Here is a 19076-nt window from a genome sequence, read left to right as displayed (position 1 = left end):
ATATACTTGATTTGGAACCATCACTGTTACCAGACAGATGTTCTCTCTCAAATATATGGAACAGAAAGGATGGAAAATAACCTGGCAATTTTACTCTAATAAATTCAAATGTTAGGACAGTCTCTATGGTTTTGCCAGTCATTTTGTTTATATATGAGTGATATGCATGGTGTTTCTATAAGGTAAGGAACAAATGCATTGAAGTTAATGCAAAATTACATCTCTTTAGGATCTTTTCAAACCAAATGTTGTCTGTTTTATAAATTGACTTGTATTTCTGGGACCTCTTGCAGCAATAGGAAGGAGGAAAAAACCCACTTCCTTCAGGGCGTTTACAAGAGCTATAGCATAGCAAGAGGAAGTTTCTAAAGGAAGAGCCGGATATCTGTACTGAGGTGGATTACAGTTGCACCACCAAATCAGATGGAGGGAACTGAGGCCAAGTATACATAAACGTAGAGAAACAAACACCATGGAGAAGAAGGAAGAGTAAAAGTGGCTTTAAATCTTCCAAGATGTAAATGCACTTCATGTCACTGAATTATGTCAGTGGGTAGCTGTAATTTTTGAAGATGTTAATATCTTTGCCAAGAGAGCAGGCTAAGGAAATAAATCCACAGATGCAGAAAATTAAGGTTGTGGTTTATTTTAATTTTAAAGCTGATTCTGTGAATTTTCTCATTCAGTTCCATCTTTCTTTAAATTTAGTGGCTGTGTTCATTCCCTTTCTGAACACCACCCTTACCAGACTATGGTGCTGGGACTGTGTCCGTTTATGCATCTATATCCTATATTAAAGGATTCTTTACTCAACTTTTACAGTCAAAAAACTTCAAGATGGTAATTTCATTTATAAATTCCATTCCTCCTCATAAGTTTTAAATGTTATGTGTTCCAAATGGCTGATAAAGGAACTACCCATGAAAAACAGAAGGGAGATTTTTGCCTGCACTTAGAAGATTTTTCTTTATCTTACCCTTCACATTCAAAAGCAGTCTGCTAATATTTTGAGTCCTGTTTCTGCTTTCATTGGGATTGCTGATAAAATTGTGTGTATTTAGGATAATCAAGCTTTTTAACATGCAAGGAGTTATGGTATACCTGTTACATTGCCTATTGTCAAGCAGTGATCTGAAGGAAGACAAAACAAGGAACTCTGCACATCCAGGTCTGGCCAACATACCATCTATTTCCTTCTAAATCCATTTAGAAAAATCACTGGGTGGACTTTTTCTGCAATGAATCAGTGAAATTCAGTTTCATCAGCTCCTGAATGAGGGCAGTCAAGTTTCCTATGGATTTAGGAAATGCTGGATATTTTTGCTTCCATTAAGTCTTCCTTCATTGGAGCATTTGTGATGCATCTCTTCTGTATATTGCCTATTGTCCGATTATGAGCAATCTCATAGTGCAGCCTTTGCCACTCAGCTGTCCAACTATTTCATGAAACGTACCAAAAACTTAACATCACCAAGTCTTCTTCCCTCTCTAGAACTGGACTGAAATTGGCCAGTGAGTTCAGAAATTATGACAAGAGGAGGAGAGGAAAACAATCTATATAATCTATGTTCTCTTAGGAAATTTAGATTTTTTTAAAAACACCACCAACCAGGAGCTTGAGAATCATTCCTCATCACAAGGTCCACACAAAGGCTGTGCATAAGCCAGCCCAGATAACACATCCCTCGCTTGTCATCTGGAACTGAACAGCTCAGTGGCCATGACTAGTTACTTATAAAAATGTGCTGTCAGACATTAGCCAACGTGCCAGTTCATTTGTGGGCTTGACTCAGCTCTGAAATTAATGCATTTCCTTTCCTTGGGAAGTACAAGAAATTCCAGACTGATAATAGTATTGACTTTAAGGCGTTGACCAAGTTATCCTATAGCTGTGACAAGCAGTAGGACAAATCATCAGGAGAAAATTCTACACAGAAACCATTAAGTGTCCTGAAGCAAAACCACAGCCAAGATGGGCTATAGACAGTCTTGGCACATTCACGTTATTTGCTATAAATCTCATTCACTCAGTGCCGACACATCAGTTCAAACAGTATAGCTCAGAAGGGCATTGGTATCCTCTCGATCCTTGGCAGTGGAAGCACGGGAGGGAGGGAGCACGCGCCTGTATGGAGGGAGGGGATCCAGGCATTACAGACCCTTTGAGCTAACGCTTGGGCAACAACAGGCTATCAATTAGACTATTGCAGCAGAAAAAAGAAGAAATTTTTTTTCTGTTTTTAAAAAGTCGACTTAAAATCAGTTTAAAAAGCTGGAATAAAAGGAAGAAAATGATCGTTTTTCTGTTGCAGCGTATGTAACATAACTACTTCTGAACCCAGGGGTAGCCAGGGAATTGTGTAGAGGCCAGACTTCCTGGGTGAAGCTGCTTAAAGGCAAAAAGGCGTAATGACTTCATGAGCTCTTCCACACTGATCAATAAATTCTAAAGAAAGATTTATTAACCCAGTTCAATAACTCCTTGATGAGTCATTATGGTATTTCAACCCTTTTCCATAGACATTTAATGGTCAGACGGTATCATGCTAAAGAGGATTTTCCAGTCTAACAACTCCATCTTGTCGCGTGTATTTTTAAATGTTTATAAATGGATACTGCAGTGTTTGGAGTACAGGATATTTCTCTAGCTGACTGGTCAGAAGCTGGTCTGATCCAGTAGCAACCAACAGCCATTCCTAGCCTGTAAATCTTTAGTGACTTATGTGAATTCATTTGATGGGCTCAACAGAAGTAGCTCCCACCAGGCAGAAGGCCAGGTCGCAAAAGCATCACATTTCTTACTAGTCGGGTACCTCAATGCTGTCTATCGTCCTGGCTGGCAAACCCTTTGCACACAGAAGTCCCATTAACTTTAAACTTAGCTCCTTAAAGAGCATAGCAGGGACTGGTAGTGGTAAATGTGACACCAAAAATAAACGGGCACAGAACCTGTGCTGCCAGAAGAAATTATTCCTTTACATGGAGGTTCAAGCCTTCTTGTGCTAAATTATCAGAGGGCTTTATCTGTTCAGCCCCCTTTTAGATGACACATTAATACTGCCTTTGAGAGCATTAATTAATTCAAACCCATGCTGTTCAAGCCCTGAACTCTGCCATAGATTTTTCACATCCGTTTAATAGATTAAAATATTAACTGGAAGTCCAAATGCAGTGTCCAAAAAATAAACTCATCTCTATAGAATTAGCTGTCAGCCAGATGAAAACTTTCCTTCTTTGCTGTATATACACTGGGAAGAGTCAGTGTCTGTGTGCTCCCTTACGAGGCTGGTTAAACCACAGCGCTTGCCTTTCTGCATGATTTCCCACTTCCCTGCAGTTAGTCAGTGCTCTCATACCTACCCTGGTACCTGTGCCTCTTCCCAAGGACACAGTCACTGCTTGAACAGTTTGATTTGAGGGTGGTAGATGTGGAAGGGTGAGAAAAAATTGCCCTGCTGCAGGTAAGGACTCTGCCTTTTGTGTAAGTCAGGAGTGAGATTGTTTAGGAGAGTTACTACAGAACATACCACCTATAGGATAGGAACATCACATACTTTTACCAAGGCTTATATCTCTGCTGTTAAAGCAGGATGCACTGAACTGTGATGGTGTATCTGGTGCACGTCCCTCTTTTCAGGCTTCTAACCTGACCATGGGAAGGGGTGGGTCGGTGTGCCTTGATTCAGGGCTTCCTGACAGCAGCAAGAAATTGGTTTTCAAACACTGCTCATACATCAGTTAGGCTTTACTAGCACTCAAAAACATTAATTACATATTAAAAAATGCATTATTAATGTTTAGACATATTTTAACCCTTCCATGAAAGGAGGCAGTTGTTTTGTGCTTCAAAACATGCCATTTATGGTCCTCCCTCATTCCTATATTCCGATGGCTGTAGGGACTAGAGGTGGTGGACATTAACCTCTAAAATGTATTGAGTGTCACTGCTGTCATGCTGACAGCTACCAGTCCTGTGAGCCCACCTGTGCCTGTCTTGCCATGTGCGCTCTCCATTCAGAGCTTTTGTCTCACGCAAAGCCTGAACAGAGCTGGGCACCCTCCTGTCTTCGTACAGAAAATGGTGTTCTTTGCTCCTCGGAACACATTGGAACACAGAAAAGTCCCATGTGTGCAAAAATGGTCTGGGTGCCCCTGAGGGAGCATAGGAGGCTGTGCTGGGGTCTTTTACCCCAGAAGTGGAAGGAGGTGGTGGCTGGAGCCTACCACAGCACTCTGCAGCCTCCAGGAAGGGCTGAAGTTTCCAAGGGATAGTAACTGCCCCCAGAGCAGCCAGATGAAGGTAAGAAAAGCTGATAAGGGCTGAAAGAGAACCTCTTCCTCTACCTACCATCCTCTGAAGCCCCCTCCCAGCACCATCCAGATGGTTTGGAAATGCCATGATGCTAAGTAATGTTGTGATAACATTATTGTGGCAATATTAAGAAACATTTGAATGCCTGTCACTGAAATATACCTAAAGCAATCGAAGATACAGAGAAATGTTGGAGTAGCTAGACAATTGAAGCCACATCAGTACCATCTTAGAGAACAGCCTTTGATCTGGACATTTTCCCCCTCAGTCATTAAAGAAAGCATGTTACCAGTGCACTGCCACAGCCAAAATCATGTGTTAAAGCTGAGCTCTGCAGGACAATAGCCTGGGATCTCATGGATCCAGATGCTTTAGTTTCACAAGGTTGATTTGATCAAAGTGCCAGGCTTACCATGCAAGAAGACTCATCATTTTAATAGCCATTACTGGGCCTCTCAGTCTACCCTTTACAGAAAGCAAAGGCATCTCTAATGAGAGTGTGCTCCACCACCTTAATCATTGCCAGCTTTATCACCCATCCTTCCTGATGCATTTTTTTAGTGAATGTATGCACTCATGCACAGGAGAAGATCACACGGAAAGACTTCTCTGTGAAACAGAGAGGACTAATCTCACGAAGCCCACAGAGCACCACAGGAAACATGCCTCCTTGCTCAAAGGTGGTCTTGCTTTTACACAGACAAATCATGAAGGAAGAAAGACTGTCCCCAGTATTTTCAGTTATGGTGTTCTTTGTTTTAATGATTACATGTGAAGGAATGATTATCCTGGCACTACCGAGCACACCATAGGCTAAGAGCTTTTTATTTGCCAGTTATTGTTTGTGTTATAAATGCTGAAGTGAAATGACGCAAGTGCCCTTTTTGTTGTCATATTGTTTGCTTTAGCTTTAATTGGATCCAATCCAATGGTACCTTTACGTAGGCTCCTGTATAATTAAGATAGTGTGCACAGGCTCTGAAAGGAAATCATTAAGAGCCTCTTGTGGAGAATGCACTGATTTTCATGTCTGTGCCTTTTAAGTGGGTATAGCTCACACTCCATCGATTAACTTCTTGATAGTCCAGGCATACTTCAAATATTAATCCCATGTTAAGCTGCCAAAGCAGCTTTCAGCTGAAAAAGTTCAAGCCACTTTCTAGGTTATCATTTACTTGCTACAAACATGAGTTTCTTGTTATTCCTAATTATAAGATATCACTTTCTCGGGGCTGGGGGGGGAGGTTTTTTCCTCTCAGAAACACTTTAGAGTTATTTTTTTTAAAAAAAAAGGTATAACAAAACCAGAAAGCAGCTCTCTAAACTCTCTTTTGGAGTAATTGGCAGATGCCTTGGTTAGAGATGTTAGATCAAGAAATCAAAAGAAACATGTATGCTGCTTGGGAAAGAAACCCAGAGGTTTAACAACTCAACAAAGAGGGTAAAGGAACGCTCAGTTTGCAGTTTATTTGCTCACCTACAGTTGCAAACACAAAGCATAAACTTTCTGATTGTCTGTAAATAACAACCTTTAGTTGTTACAAACTCTCTATAGCTTCTGCATGAATTCCCAGGTAGGCGTGGTGCATCCCGATAGCGGGTTATCACTGCCGTGAAGTTTCCAGGATGCTGCACAGTGTCATACCCAGTCCTCCCGACCCCAGAGAGCTCACCCACAAGTGCTCCTTAGGTGCTTCTGTATCAAAACAGCCCTGTCTACTAGGCTACACCTCACTGTGGAGGATATTCCTCTCCTTTCCTCTAGGTCTAATGTGGCAGTCAAAAAAACACTGTAAAATTAAGCCACACCTGTGATACAAGAGAGAGAAGCTCTGCTGCTGCTGTGCTCACCTGCTTTTATTATGAGTTCAAGCTGAGGATTTATTTTTCTCATCTTTAAAACTTATCCAAAAATTTAATAGATTCCAGGGGAGTTTTGATATCTAAAACTGGTTACTAAAGTAAAAATAAATAAATAAAAATACAACATACAGTTACTATATGCATATTTGTAGATGATCAATGCACAACAGCAAAAATTATTGTATAGGTATTTGGTAAATTTTTAAATCTGCAACTTAAGACTAAACAGTGAGTGTATTAAACCAGGAACTGCTTGACCCAACATGCTTCAGCTAAAGTTGTATCAAAGTAATTATAAAACCTGATTAAACAAGGCTTCATTCCCACATGCAACTCCACCTTACTCCTTGGCAAAGCCGTAAGCTGGTAACACCCTGTAGCTGGTTTGCACAAAGCACATTAGCAATTAATAAAAGCAGAGTGGAGGAGTTCATGTTTATTTCCAACACGCTGATGGTGTCAGGGAATCGGAGCTCTCTGACAAAGGGTGGTGGTTCCACTTTGAATCAGCTCCTGTTTTCTGTCTGACTTCAAAGGGAGCAGAGTCAGCCCAGCACTGAGGACCTGTGCCAGTCACAGCTGCTGTGCCAGAGCCCAAACCTCCCTCCTCATCCTCCACTGCCAGGTGAGAGTTGATTTGCTTCACAAAAGCTCCTAGTGCTCTCAGTAGCTAAGTACTGATAAAGTATTCCCACTTCAGAAGTCAATTAGAAAAGGAAAAAATTGCTCTAAATACAGATAACTATTTTTCACAGCGTCCAGACTGCAGCCACTTACAAGTCTTTTGTGCACTAATGTTTATCCTAATATATCGGTTCTTGAAAACCAGTGGTTTTCAAGTGCAATAGCAATTACACTGAACTTATCCATCAACTGAGCTTACTGTTTGCTGGAAAATTAAATACTGATGTTTCAACAGTTTCAAGGCTTCCAGCAGAGCTCCTGTTCACCCCTCAGTAGATTCTATGAGGTTTCAAAAACTATGATAAGACAATTGAAATTAAGTAGCTAAAAACTCTATCCAAACAGGCTTCATCTGTACCATCAAGGACCACATGAACAATCTACTTCCAATTGTATTCTAACCTCTCACCCACTTTTGGAAAACAGCAAACATTTCTTCCACCCCCATCCTTTGCAAACTTTCCATGCTTCTTCTGTTTAAATTAAGAAAGAAGAATGCACAACATTTTTTCAAACCAGTCACAATATCCCAGCCTCAGGAATTTGTCTTCATATAAAGCCACGGCTATAGTGCAGTACCCAAGCATTTTTCTACCCTTTGCTAACACACAGGAAACGGATTGGAGAAGGGAGGTGGATGACAGCATGCCCCTCTACTAAACATCACAAAAATATGACACTATCAAATATTTTTTGCAAGAACATATTAAATACAGCAGGATTCTTGACTCTCCTACCCTTCCTTGACTGCATGAGGTAGCTATATGTACGGGATTTCAAGTAATTCAGCATTTCCAAACAGTTAGCTCTGGAGAGAGACTTCCGCGCTGCTCCAGGGGCTGCAGGGACTGGACCTACCTGGTCCCAAGGGACATCAGGCATGCTGGTGCTGCTGAAGGATTTTGGCAAGCAGTGCTTGTCCTTGGGCAGAGGTGAGCTTCACAAAGACCTGGGCACACTCGTCACAGCATAAGGCAGCTTCAGAGGAAAATCTCTGAACTCAGTCAGATTAGCCCATAACCTGGAGCTTACAAAAACCACAGGAATCCTGGTGGAGTTATGGTGTCTTTAGGGACTGGGTATATTTATGCTGTCTCCCAACAACAGATAACAAAACCTTTTCAGAAGTCCAAATACCATGAAAACTGTGAACTGCTACTGGAGCAGCAGCGCTGTCCCTGACTGGAAGTGGCAAGCTGCCATGCCTGAGAAAGAACTGCATAGGTAGTTCTAGCAGATGTAAGATGCACCAGGTAATTTGATTTCTGCTATTGCTTTTCTCTAATAAATATAAAAATTAAAGTAATTAAAAGTCAAATGTAAGTCCTTTCTTCTAGATCTGTTAAATAAATGCAGCAGGCTTAATTCCTGTGAACACACCCAGAGAGAATAGGGTGTGTGCTTGCTTCTGCTGAATTTTAAGTTATTCGATGAGGACTACCAAACCTGTCAGTTTACAGATTCAGAATCTATTTTCCAATAAAGGATTTATCCAGGAGGAAGGAAGAAATTCAGCAAACTCAGTCCCTTTAAGAATGGTGCAGTATTCACCCCCTCAAAGAAACACTGGATATGGGCAGCAGTCTGGCAAATGTCCCAGGCTCCACATAAACCTTACAGACCAGTGTCCCCATCTTGATTTGTACCTGTAGCACTGTGGCTGGGCAGGGGTGCGGGCACGGGCCGCCCCGCATCGTCACTAAGCAGTAGTGCTGGTCCCAGGTGTCAGCAGACCTGGGCTTCTGATCAGAACCACTCACGGCTTTGAAGGGAGAAAGCAGCTGTTTTAAAATACCTGAAAAATTGTGCTAGGAGAAGAGAAGGAGAATGTTCAGAATTCAACAGTTTGTTCCCTTTCATCACAAGCTGAAACACTGTCATCAACCAGTACTGTTTGAGAAAGACATTAATTCTCAGTTTTCCCTAATTAGCTATTTTCATGATTAAGTTGCCGTCAGTAAAGCTTCAGTAATAAATTAGCAAAGGTGTTTAACTTCATTCCCTATTTTCATGTTAGTAAAAAAGTGAAAATACAGAAATAAAAGCTATTGATCAAAAGGATTGCCCATTTTAAGCATTATGAGGTAGTTCCAGTCACACAGTTTAAAACGGTATGTGGAAATGATCAGCATCTTCCTAACAACTCTGGAGAATTCAGGTACGTAATTTGTTGGCATAACAGTTTTCTTCCCAGGTTGAAGATGCTTCCTGATGCACAGCCTGGCAGTGCAGCTGCTTTTTGTCCTCTGCTGTGACCTGCCCGGGATATAAAGTAGCTGTTGGAGCAGCAGGCGCAGCTGCGCTGGGTCTGAATGCTCCCACTGTGAACTCTAAAGCTATGTGACGGTCATGCAGTAGAAAAAGCACAGAACAGAAAAATCTTTGGCACAGGGCAAGGCAATCAGCCCACACGCCAGAGAGCAGGTTGGACACCGCTCCCGACAGTGTGTGAAAGCATCTGCAGAGATGTTCCTGAATCTCCAAACTGCTCCTGCAACAGCTCTTCGGAAATTACTAAAAAAAACCCCAATGTTAGTTTGGCATTTGGGGGCCAAAGGCAAACAGCTGAGATTGTGGGGTCTCTGTTAATATCAGCTGATGGCCACATCCAGCAGTCTAAACTGCAGCTCTGACAAGAACAAATCTCCACAGCTCAACCTGACCCTACGAGGAGAGGCTCAAGAGCTGCCCTGCCAGGTGGGAGAGAGTTGCGCTCATTTTCTTTCATATTCTATGTAACTCAGCCCAAACCCCCTATACTGAGGAAGAACACTGGAATACTGTCTGTATTATGTACGAACTTCTTTTCCCAGCAGAAGTGCTTTGGGGAGGAAAAAAACACACAAGCCTGCAGTACATTAAAGTTCAGATTTCAGAGCATTTACACCTAGTTCCTGTATTTGTAATGGTGATGACCATTTATGATCATCATATGTAACGGTGATGGTTCTTTTATGAGCTTAATATAGGGGATGCACCATCCAGCAGTCATGAGATCACAGCATCTTGCCAGGCAGGCAGATAAAAACCTTGTGTTTTGTAACTGAAAAAGTGGTGAAAAGCTCCTAAGAACTTAAGAGCATGAAACCAGAGTTTTGAGCTTAATTTCCCTGTTGTGCTACTTTTACCTTCAAACTCTGAAATTCCCTCCGACATGGACAAATCTTGCTGAGCGCAGCAGCTGCGGAGCACAAGGACAGCATGATCTGCGGCTGCCCAAACCGAGATCACAGCACATCAAAACACGTGGCTAGGATGACAGGAGTGGAGGTTATCTTCCAGAATTACTCCAGAAAAGGAGTCGTAAAGCTGCCAATGCTATTGGTACTCCATCGATTACTAATATCAACATGGGCTCCTTTTATAAAAATATATCTTTTTATGTAAATATAAAGATACAAAAATATCTTAAAGAACAAACCAACACTCCTCCCCCTTGATTGTTTACCCAGATGAAATATTACACAAGAAATTAAATATGCTGTGGTGATGATGACAGCATCAACATACTCCAAACGAGACTGCATGGTATTAAAAGGAAAAGTCCAGGCCTTTCTTGCATCCAGATGGAAAGAGTGATAGATATGGACTTTAATTATTAACTTAGGTTAGCTATCACAGTACCTGAGAAACTGCCATATGGAAGAGATTCTAATATAGTTTCTACTCTCAACGGCCTCTAGCCTTCCAAGAAACAAATTTTGTGTTACATAAACTGATATCAAAGTGGCCTTGCTTTGCCTTCCCCTAGAGCTACAAATACATCAGCTATGCAAGAGCCATTAACGTACAGTTAATGTGTCCAGTAAAATTTTTAGTGAAACTAAGCATCTGGATGGAGTGAGATTTAAAGTAGTGGGAGACCTGAAGGACAAATTCCAGCTATGTTATCCTCCCACTTTAATTTCTTCTCAACAAGAAATCACAGTTCCTGCTGTGATCATGGCTGCACTTTAGACCAGAGTGTGAAGGATGCAAGGCATGAAGAACTGTGCTACTCAGCCCTTTAATTATCCAACTCAGCTATCCTTAAAAAGATGACTGTAGTAATAGCCGTGAAAAGATGGCATAGATATCTCCTTTATATTTTGCACACATGGAAGAAGAAATCAAAATCAGCACTGATGGAAGCCACATAAACACCAGTGGCACTACCTTACGGTCTTAGTGAGCTGGTATCAAGTTTCCATCACTATTTTTCAGATGAATATTGTATTCTGGAGACAACTTTTGGTGCTCATAGACACGGGGTTTTTCCTTCCCCAGATATGTTATAAATAATGGTACATATTTATATGAAAGCACCAGGATTAAAATACTAGAAACTGATTTCTCATTTCTGCAAAAAGCAGTGTGTATGGGCAAACCAAGGCAGGTTTCCAGAAATGTGTGTGACAGCTTGAAGATCATTGTCCTGTGATTTTGAGAGAGAGAGAGATGGTTTAGAGGCAAAAAGTGGCGAGAGCACAAGTGAAATGATTCTTCAGGCTGCAGCCTGGCTTCAGCAGGTCTGGTTTCAATTCTTCTTCCGTGTTACTTCAGTAAAAAAAGTGAGAAGGTATCAAAGGCACAGAAAGTGCAGGTATATAGTCACACACGCAGCTTGGGCTAACACAAGTACGCAGTGGATGCAAGTGGATCCAAACTCCAGAACTGTGCTCTGAGCTAGTGAATATGCAGAGCCGTAGGGAACAGTGTGGCTCTGTGCCCTTCAACCCCAGTGCTAACAAATGCAAGAGCTCATTGTTTCTTCAACCTCTTTTTGTTCACAAAAGGACAACATGCCTCACTTTTTCTCTGCAAAGCAAGTAAGGGCATTTCAGAAAATGGCAGCTAAAATACATGTCACAGAATATTCATCCAATGTCATGATTAGATTCACTCCAAGAAAGGTGTGTTGTATGCCAGACATCCTATGTGAGGCCAACATTAGCCTTAGAATGGTGGAATACAGTGAATTCATTGACAAGCTGTGTCACACACATGTTCATGAATAATCACCATCTAAGGAAAAGCTAAGATGCCAAATAGCAACAATCCTCAAAGGTTCACACACACACACGGGTGCACGTGAAGACACAATTGCAAACAAACCTTGAACAGAATAGCACCAGCCTGGATTTTTTTTTTTATTTTATATTTTTTTTCCCCCAGAAGAGCTCTTACCTCTTCATAAACCAGGCTCTTCTCAGGACTCTCTACCCCTTCCAAGAAAGGATCTGAATCAGTTCAACCTAGGGTGGAAGGGGGGAGATAAGGGGGAAAATTTCCCATGTCGTCGTGAAGTTTGAGTAAGTATGAACATAGTTTCTGCTGGTTTATTTCTATCAGATTTGGCTTTCTGTTGGTTGTGTGGCTTAAACAGCTGCCTATTTGCACACAGTTGTGCAACTTTTTTTACAGCTTGTTAATTCAGACTTAGGATTGCAGCATGTGGTTCCCTTCAGACATAACTAACTTAAAATAACAAAACCCCAAAATTCCTTCTTAAGAAGCTCAAGGTCATTCGTTTAAGTTTGAAAAGGATCAGGGTCCTGTAATTCCAGGCATTGTTATGAAATGGGTGAAAAGTTCCCTTCGTATTACCTTGCTGGATGGGCTCTGCAGCTGCATTTCACTGCAGAACCACCACAAAAATCAGCTTGCTCTGTGTGTGCTGGTTGCAGGGAAGACTCTTGCCACAAACAAATTACAGCGGCATGTAGCACACCTTGGAGAAGGAGGACATGAAAAGTAGTAACTGAAACATGATGGCCTTAAAAGAAACAATAAACAATAACCCACGAAACAAGTGAACAGCAGGGTATCTTTCATAGTTTCGTAGCCTAGTATTCTCACAGTTTATGGATGTGTCAACACTTGAAGAAAATGCAATTTTACTTATCTTAAGTATAGTAAAGAGGGAAATGCCAGGGAGATGACAGTAATAAAAAAAAGTTCTCCGAAGATCAAAATGCAGCCCCTGAAGGGCTTTGCTGTAGCTGAAGGATGAGAAGAACTGTATACACGATGCACAGGAGTCAGCAACAAACTGTTAGAGCCGAGTGGCAGCCAGAGAGAGAAAACAGCAGAGACAGAGAGATACATGCAGGAATGGTAGGACTGATGTAAGTTTTTTGTAACAAAGCGCAACTTCATGTTACGTAGCTGATAGAAACAAGCTAAGTCTTTGAGATGCTTCAATTTGGTTAGCAGTTTTGTGCTAAGCAGGCTGCATTTTTGGGTGCTCAAGGCAAGTGTGGGCAGACATGAAGAGAAAGAGGGACAGGGATGCGTTAAGTACTGCTCCCTTCCTGATAGTGAGTGACAGAGTAAGAACAAGCACTTCTGAGAAGTCTTATGAGACTCATAAGGCAAAGCATCAAAAGGCATTCACTTCAACTTACTCTTTCCCTTTAATGGTTGTAGGCTGAATGTATTATTTCCAATCAGTCTCTCATGCTATTTTTACCCCCATGTATGGACATCACATCTCTTTTCTTCAACCCAGGCCTTTGGAGTTCATCCCAGCATTTTGAAGGAGCAGAGAATATTACACTTTTTTTGTATTTAGCTACTGTAGATTCAAGTCAAATTTTTCTTATTCTCAAGAATGGATACTTTGAACCCAGACCCACAGCAGGCTGCTTAAAAACTACTTTGGTTAGATGGAAAACTGGCAAGATCTATTACTAGTACAAAAGGCACATTATTTTCTACCTGTTCTGACTACCAGATTGTCTGAGGGACAGAAAACATGAGAATTTAACCCTGTCATTTACTCAGAATATGAAAAACATTTGCTTTTTGAAGATTGAATTTGTGGCCTGATGATACAGAGAAAAGAAGGCAATTTCAGCTGTGTTGTCCAGTAGCTCCTAATTGAAAGAAGAGATAGAGCTTATAGATGGCTCCAAATGGTAATGAAGTATTGAAAAAAAGGAGGTGTAATGATATTTGCAGACACAAATTCATCGCTCAGTGAAATGCCAAATTGCAATGTTTATCTCTACGAAATGCCAAGAATGCTTTTCCATTGTGTAGCCAGTAACTACATTATCTTGCAAATCACATCACCTCCAGGGTCTACTGTATTACAGCCCTAACTCATCTTACAGTTTATTTCAGCATTATGATGACAGCCCCAGCTAGGTTGTGCTGAGGCTTGCTGGATGGCTGCTCCATTTGATGGTACAGGTGATGCTCAGCTACAGGAATGGAATTTGCAAGCCTGAACTGAGTGCGTATGTGCTCTGTGCAATGAAAGGCTTCAACACTTGTGGTTACTATGCACAACATCCACATGGAAGTATGCCTAAAAAGATTCTCCAGATTTTAGCACCATCCAAATACCAAATTACAAACCAAATCTGCTTTGGAGAATGCTACATCATTCCTCAGGAAAGAGCAAACTTACACCTGACACTACAACAGCAACACAAGGCACAAGAGTTGAATTCTGGGTCTTGGTACAAACACTGGGATATATTTCCACTTTCCCAGCATTCATACAAAATGTAAAAGCCGCTTCTGCCTGAGGGACCAGAAACAAGATCTTCATGTGCCCCCTGGAGGAAGTGTCTCTTATGGAGAGACCACAGTGCCAGGCTCTCCTGGCCCCATGTGTATCTTGGTACACCACGGCTGGTCTTCACACAGAAGGGTGAAGGGGTCCCCTCAGCAGAAGAGCTGCAGAATTTAAGGATTCCTGTCCAGGGGAAAATGTGACCTGCAGCTCCTTTTTACTGCCAAATGGTGCTGAGCTCATTTCTGATCTCCCAGTGAGGGCCTCCAGGCTATTCAATAACAATAGTCCCTCCTGCAACCTTTGGTAATTTTCAATGACAGTGGGGCTGCAAGTCCTGTGCTTTTTGCTGACCTCCTTTCAGTCATCACATCTCACTCATGATCACATCACACTTTGCAAATCAGCCCCAGGGAGGCTCTGCACAAGGAATCCCTTATGAGGGGACAAGGTGCAGAGATGCTTATCCACGATTGCAGTGGCCCTGACCAGGCTCAGCACAACTTCAACAGCCTACACAGCTTGTCTAGCAAAATCATGGATACCCATGGATGTCTGGGTAAGTGGTCGAGTACAGCCCTTGAAGGCTGCTTTCAAACGTAGGTGGATACGCTCTCCCTGAACTTCCACTTCAGCCCTCCAGACTGTTTTGTGAATCTGGCCTGACTTTCTCTAATACAAATTCTCTTTCACTAATTCTCCAGATCATTCAGGATAAAGTTTGCTGAAAGTCAAACCATCTTGTTCTAAGGGTAATTGCTACAGATGACTCTACATCACAAAGAAACCACAGATACCACTCAGTCAGGAAGCCTAGCCTCTCCAAAAGGCATGAAGGGACATGGAAAGGCAGAGGTTGGCACGATTTCCACTAGGCCAACCAGAACAGATTGCTAAAGCAGACTGTAAACCTCTTCAAACTACATGCTTCCAATGGAAACTTTGCTTGACATCAATACTGAAATCCAGGTAGCAACTGAGCCCAGAGCCGTGAGCCAGCAGGCGAGGCGAGGCTCTCCTGCTCTCCAGGAGTACAACCCGGGGGCACCAGAACCCGCTGCTGTGGGGGCCAGCTGCTCCCCCCAGGCAGTGCACAGCTGGCCCCCCTGCCTGAGCCAGGGAGCCAGGCAGCCCGGGGGCAACCCCCAGGCACCTCCGTGGGGATGAGGCAGGTCAGGGCTGAGGAAGAAAAGAGGAGACAAGGTTGCTTGCCTAGCCGGCACAAGCGGATCTCTCATTCCCGAGCACCAGCTGACACCAAGACTGTTGGGGGAGCAGAGGGTCCACATTAAGCTGAGAAATGGGTACCTCAAGAAGGTACCTTCTTCCCCTGTTCAGCCCTCAAGACCGCAGTGGAGAGAACACGGAAGAGACTTACAGAGCAGAAGTGCTATAAGCAGCAAGCTGGTAGACTGGAAATGGGCAGGTGGGAAGACTGGGATGGAAGCAAGCAGCTGGGAATACCAGGAGGCATGAATGATTGACAAAAGTGATGAATGCAATTTATGAAAAAAAAAAAAAAACAAACTCAGTTACAAAGTGAAATAATTATAACTGGAAAAAAAGAAAATACCATAAAAGTACACCACATCAGAAAAGGTTATCAGACATCCATCATCCATTCCATTAAAAATTCTCAACCCAAAGCCAATCATAATTCTTGGCTCATTAGTCTTATGAGTTAAAGATTCAGGATTTCCTGGCCCACTTTCTGATGTCAGTAATAGGACAGAAACAATACAGCAGGATCACTCACAAAGTGTAGCCACAGCATTCACATGATGTGAGCAAATAATTGTTCACAGTAGCTGGCAGCCAGCTTGGAATGGGTTTATTATTAGTCTATTAAGCCTTTCTTTTATAACAGCAATCTTCACTTAAATATATATCTTCTCTTCATCATGAAAATCTAATTCTCTTTCCTGAAGGTATAAAGTCCTTGGCAGAACAAAAAAAAGCTTCTCTTTTAATGTTCAACATGTTTGAACATCAGCTATTGCCTACTGGTACTCTCCATCCATTAGTGGAACTGAGCTTGTGCCTCAGCTGTCGGGGGTAACTTAGTTACCAGAACATCAGCTTCCTAAACCCTGCAGGGGAACAGGGGGACACTGAGGCTGTAAGCACAACACTGCATTCTTTAAGAAAACTGTCTGTTTCTTGGCAACTGGAAAAGCAATCGCTCTCAATTAACACACTTAGTCTAGTCCACATCTGCTGTTAAAACATTAGAGGAAAACTATTTGAGCCCTTTCAAATTGCTGATAATGAAATTACATAGACAAGAGATTAGATTGTTCATTTGGAAACTGGTTTAATTAATAGCCTGCACATTTTATTTATAGCCTTTCTAAAATCCTTTATTCAGTAGTTTCTTTTCTCCCTTCCATAGCATCCTTTGCTGTGTAGTTATGAAAAAAAGGAAAAAATACTTGGAAAAGTTTTCCAGTTAATTCAAGGCAGAGTTCATATTAGAACCCCTATTAAAATATACCCATTTACTTATGTGTTCAATACAAGTCATGTGCAGCAGTAGGGTTAGGAATGCTGCTTGGTAATCTTGGACAATCTTGTGGTCAAGGCTTGTTGTGGCCAGAGCATTGCGTTTCATGTTCAGTGGCTTTTTTGCTGTATTACTCTACATTTCTATTCCTTGTGCTTTCCCCCCCCCCATCACACTTGTGAAATGCTCGCTGCCAGGCACCTGCCTCACAATTCACAGCTCTCCCCATTTGCATGTTTAAGGTTTAAATCCCAAAGACAGTGGGACCTTTCCCTTTTTGCTGAAGTTCAAAAGTTGGCAAACATCACTAATGAGCTTATAAACACATTTCTCCAACTAAAAGAAATTGCTAGAGATTTCTAGCAGTGAGGGGATTCACTCTCTTCAGTGTACTTAATGGCTCCTCTGTACTCTACAACTTCTTCACCTGCTACAATTTCCATACGCTAGTTCCATTTTTAAATTCTTACTGCACAAAGTGGTCACTATTAACTTGACAAAGTAGATATGATTCACACAAAGGTCATTACTTACCTAGAAAACAATATTAGGTAAATAGTATTAAGAAAAAACAACATCATACCTTGGGCACAGAAACTCCAAATTTCAACTAAGAAAAAAAACCCCACCACCAAGAGCCTACACTGGGCTTCTCACACAGCAGCACAAGCACTACCACCAAGCTGGCCTACCCATGAACCTCCTGATATTTTTAGCATGCCATCAAGTAAAAAAAGTAATTTGTACCTTAAAAATAACTACTGCTTCCTGCATTGCCTCTTTTGGAGTGAAAGCTAGAGAAAGCATCAATTACAAATGCATGGCTTTTTCTAGGACACTGTTTAATGAAGCTGCTTTCTTTTCCTATTGATCAACCTTACATACTTACATTTTGTTGAATGACAAACAATAGCACAGGGGAAATTAAACATTGAAATCTGCAGACGCTCTGGGACAATATTTGTTCAACAGCTGCCGAACTCTGGAAGTAACAGCGAAGACTATTATGTAAGAAAATCCCATAACCCAAACAGACAGTATTCTGGTTAACATCACATTGAGGCTCTACTTGCTTAAAACATCAGTTGTTAGAAGAAAACAATGTTCAGCTGAGGATCCACAGCGCAGAACTATTTGTTCAGTCCAAAAACGTAACAACCTAGAAATGTTCAATAAGTCAAATTCAGGCAAATATATAATTGGCATTCCTTTAAAAGGAAACAAATATATAACACAACAGATTACTAGGTTACTTCATCTTTTAAAAAAATATTGCTGGAGTGATAGATTGTACCTTGGGTTGTTCCAACTTTCAGAGCTAAAACTGAATTCATAAAAACAGTTCTGGAACCATCGAAGCTGTAAATGCAGACCTGGACAAAGTGTTGACAACAAGTATGAACTAATTGGGCCTATATTTCTTAGCAGAATGTACCAGATTTCATGTCATGATTATTTTATGATGCTAAATGGAAAAACTGTTATTGTTTAATCTTCATAAAAAATATTTTTATGAGCATTAACCCAGAAGAAAGTTGACAGTTTGCCAAATAGGTATGTTTTTCCAGTGTTACCAAATGTTTTTACCTAAAATCTGAAGCTGGCCAGTAGATTAATATAGCTTTAAGAAATGGCCTTATAAATTGTACATTTTTTTTACTGTTACCGGAGATACTTTAAAAGTAACAGTAAAGAATTACCATCTCAAAAGAAGCCATGCAATCTCTATCAAATTACTGACGCTATTTATTCATTCCAGATAGATGACACCTCAGATAATTATCCAAACTATAAATAATAATTCAATGAAGTCAGTCACAGCTTTAAAATCTAGTTATTAAGTTCTGTGCAAGTTGCTTCAGAGAACTTGCAGAGAAATATTTGTAGGAAATCAATCAGCAATATGCTTGGAAGAAGTACATAATATTCTAAATTAAAGTATAATGTGCATTAGAAGCATATATTAGAAGCTCCTACAGAAGAGTTAGGGGGTCCTCCCTTATCTAGTTTTACAGACTTTCACTTATCTACAACCAACTGCAAAGTTTGAATTCAAAAGACTTGACCACAAATGTGTGAACCAATGAAGACACTACATACTGAAGATCTCCTCCTGTTCTGCTTAAAAAGAGCACAAATTAGTATCAGTGAGGAAAAGAGCTTATCCAGTTAAACCATGAGTCACTTTTCCAACAGCTTTGGAGGAGTTA

Source organism: Falco naumanni, chromosome 8 (assembly GCF_017639655.2).
Source record: "Falco naumanni isolate bFalNau1 chromosome 8, bFalNau1.pat, whole genome shotgun sequence".
Lineage (NCBI taxonomy): Eukaryota > Metazoa > Chordata > Aves > Falconiformes > Falconidae > Falco > Falco naumanni.
This window is presented reverse-complemented; position numbering follows the sequence as displayed.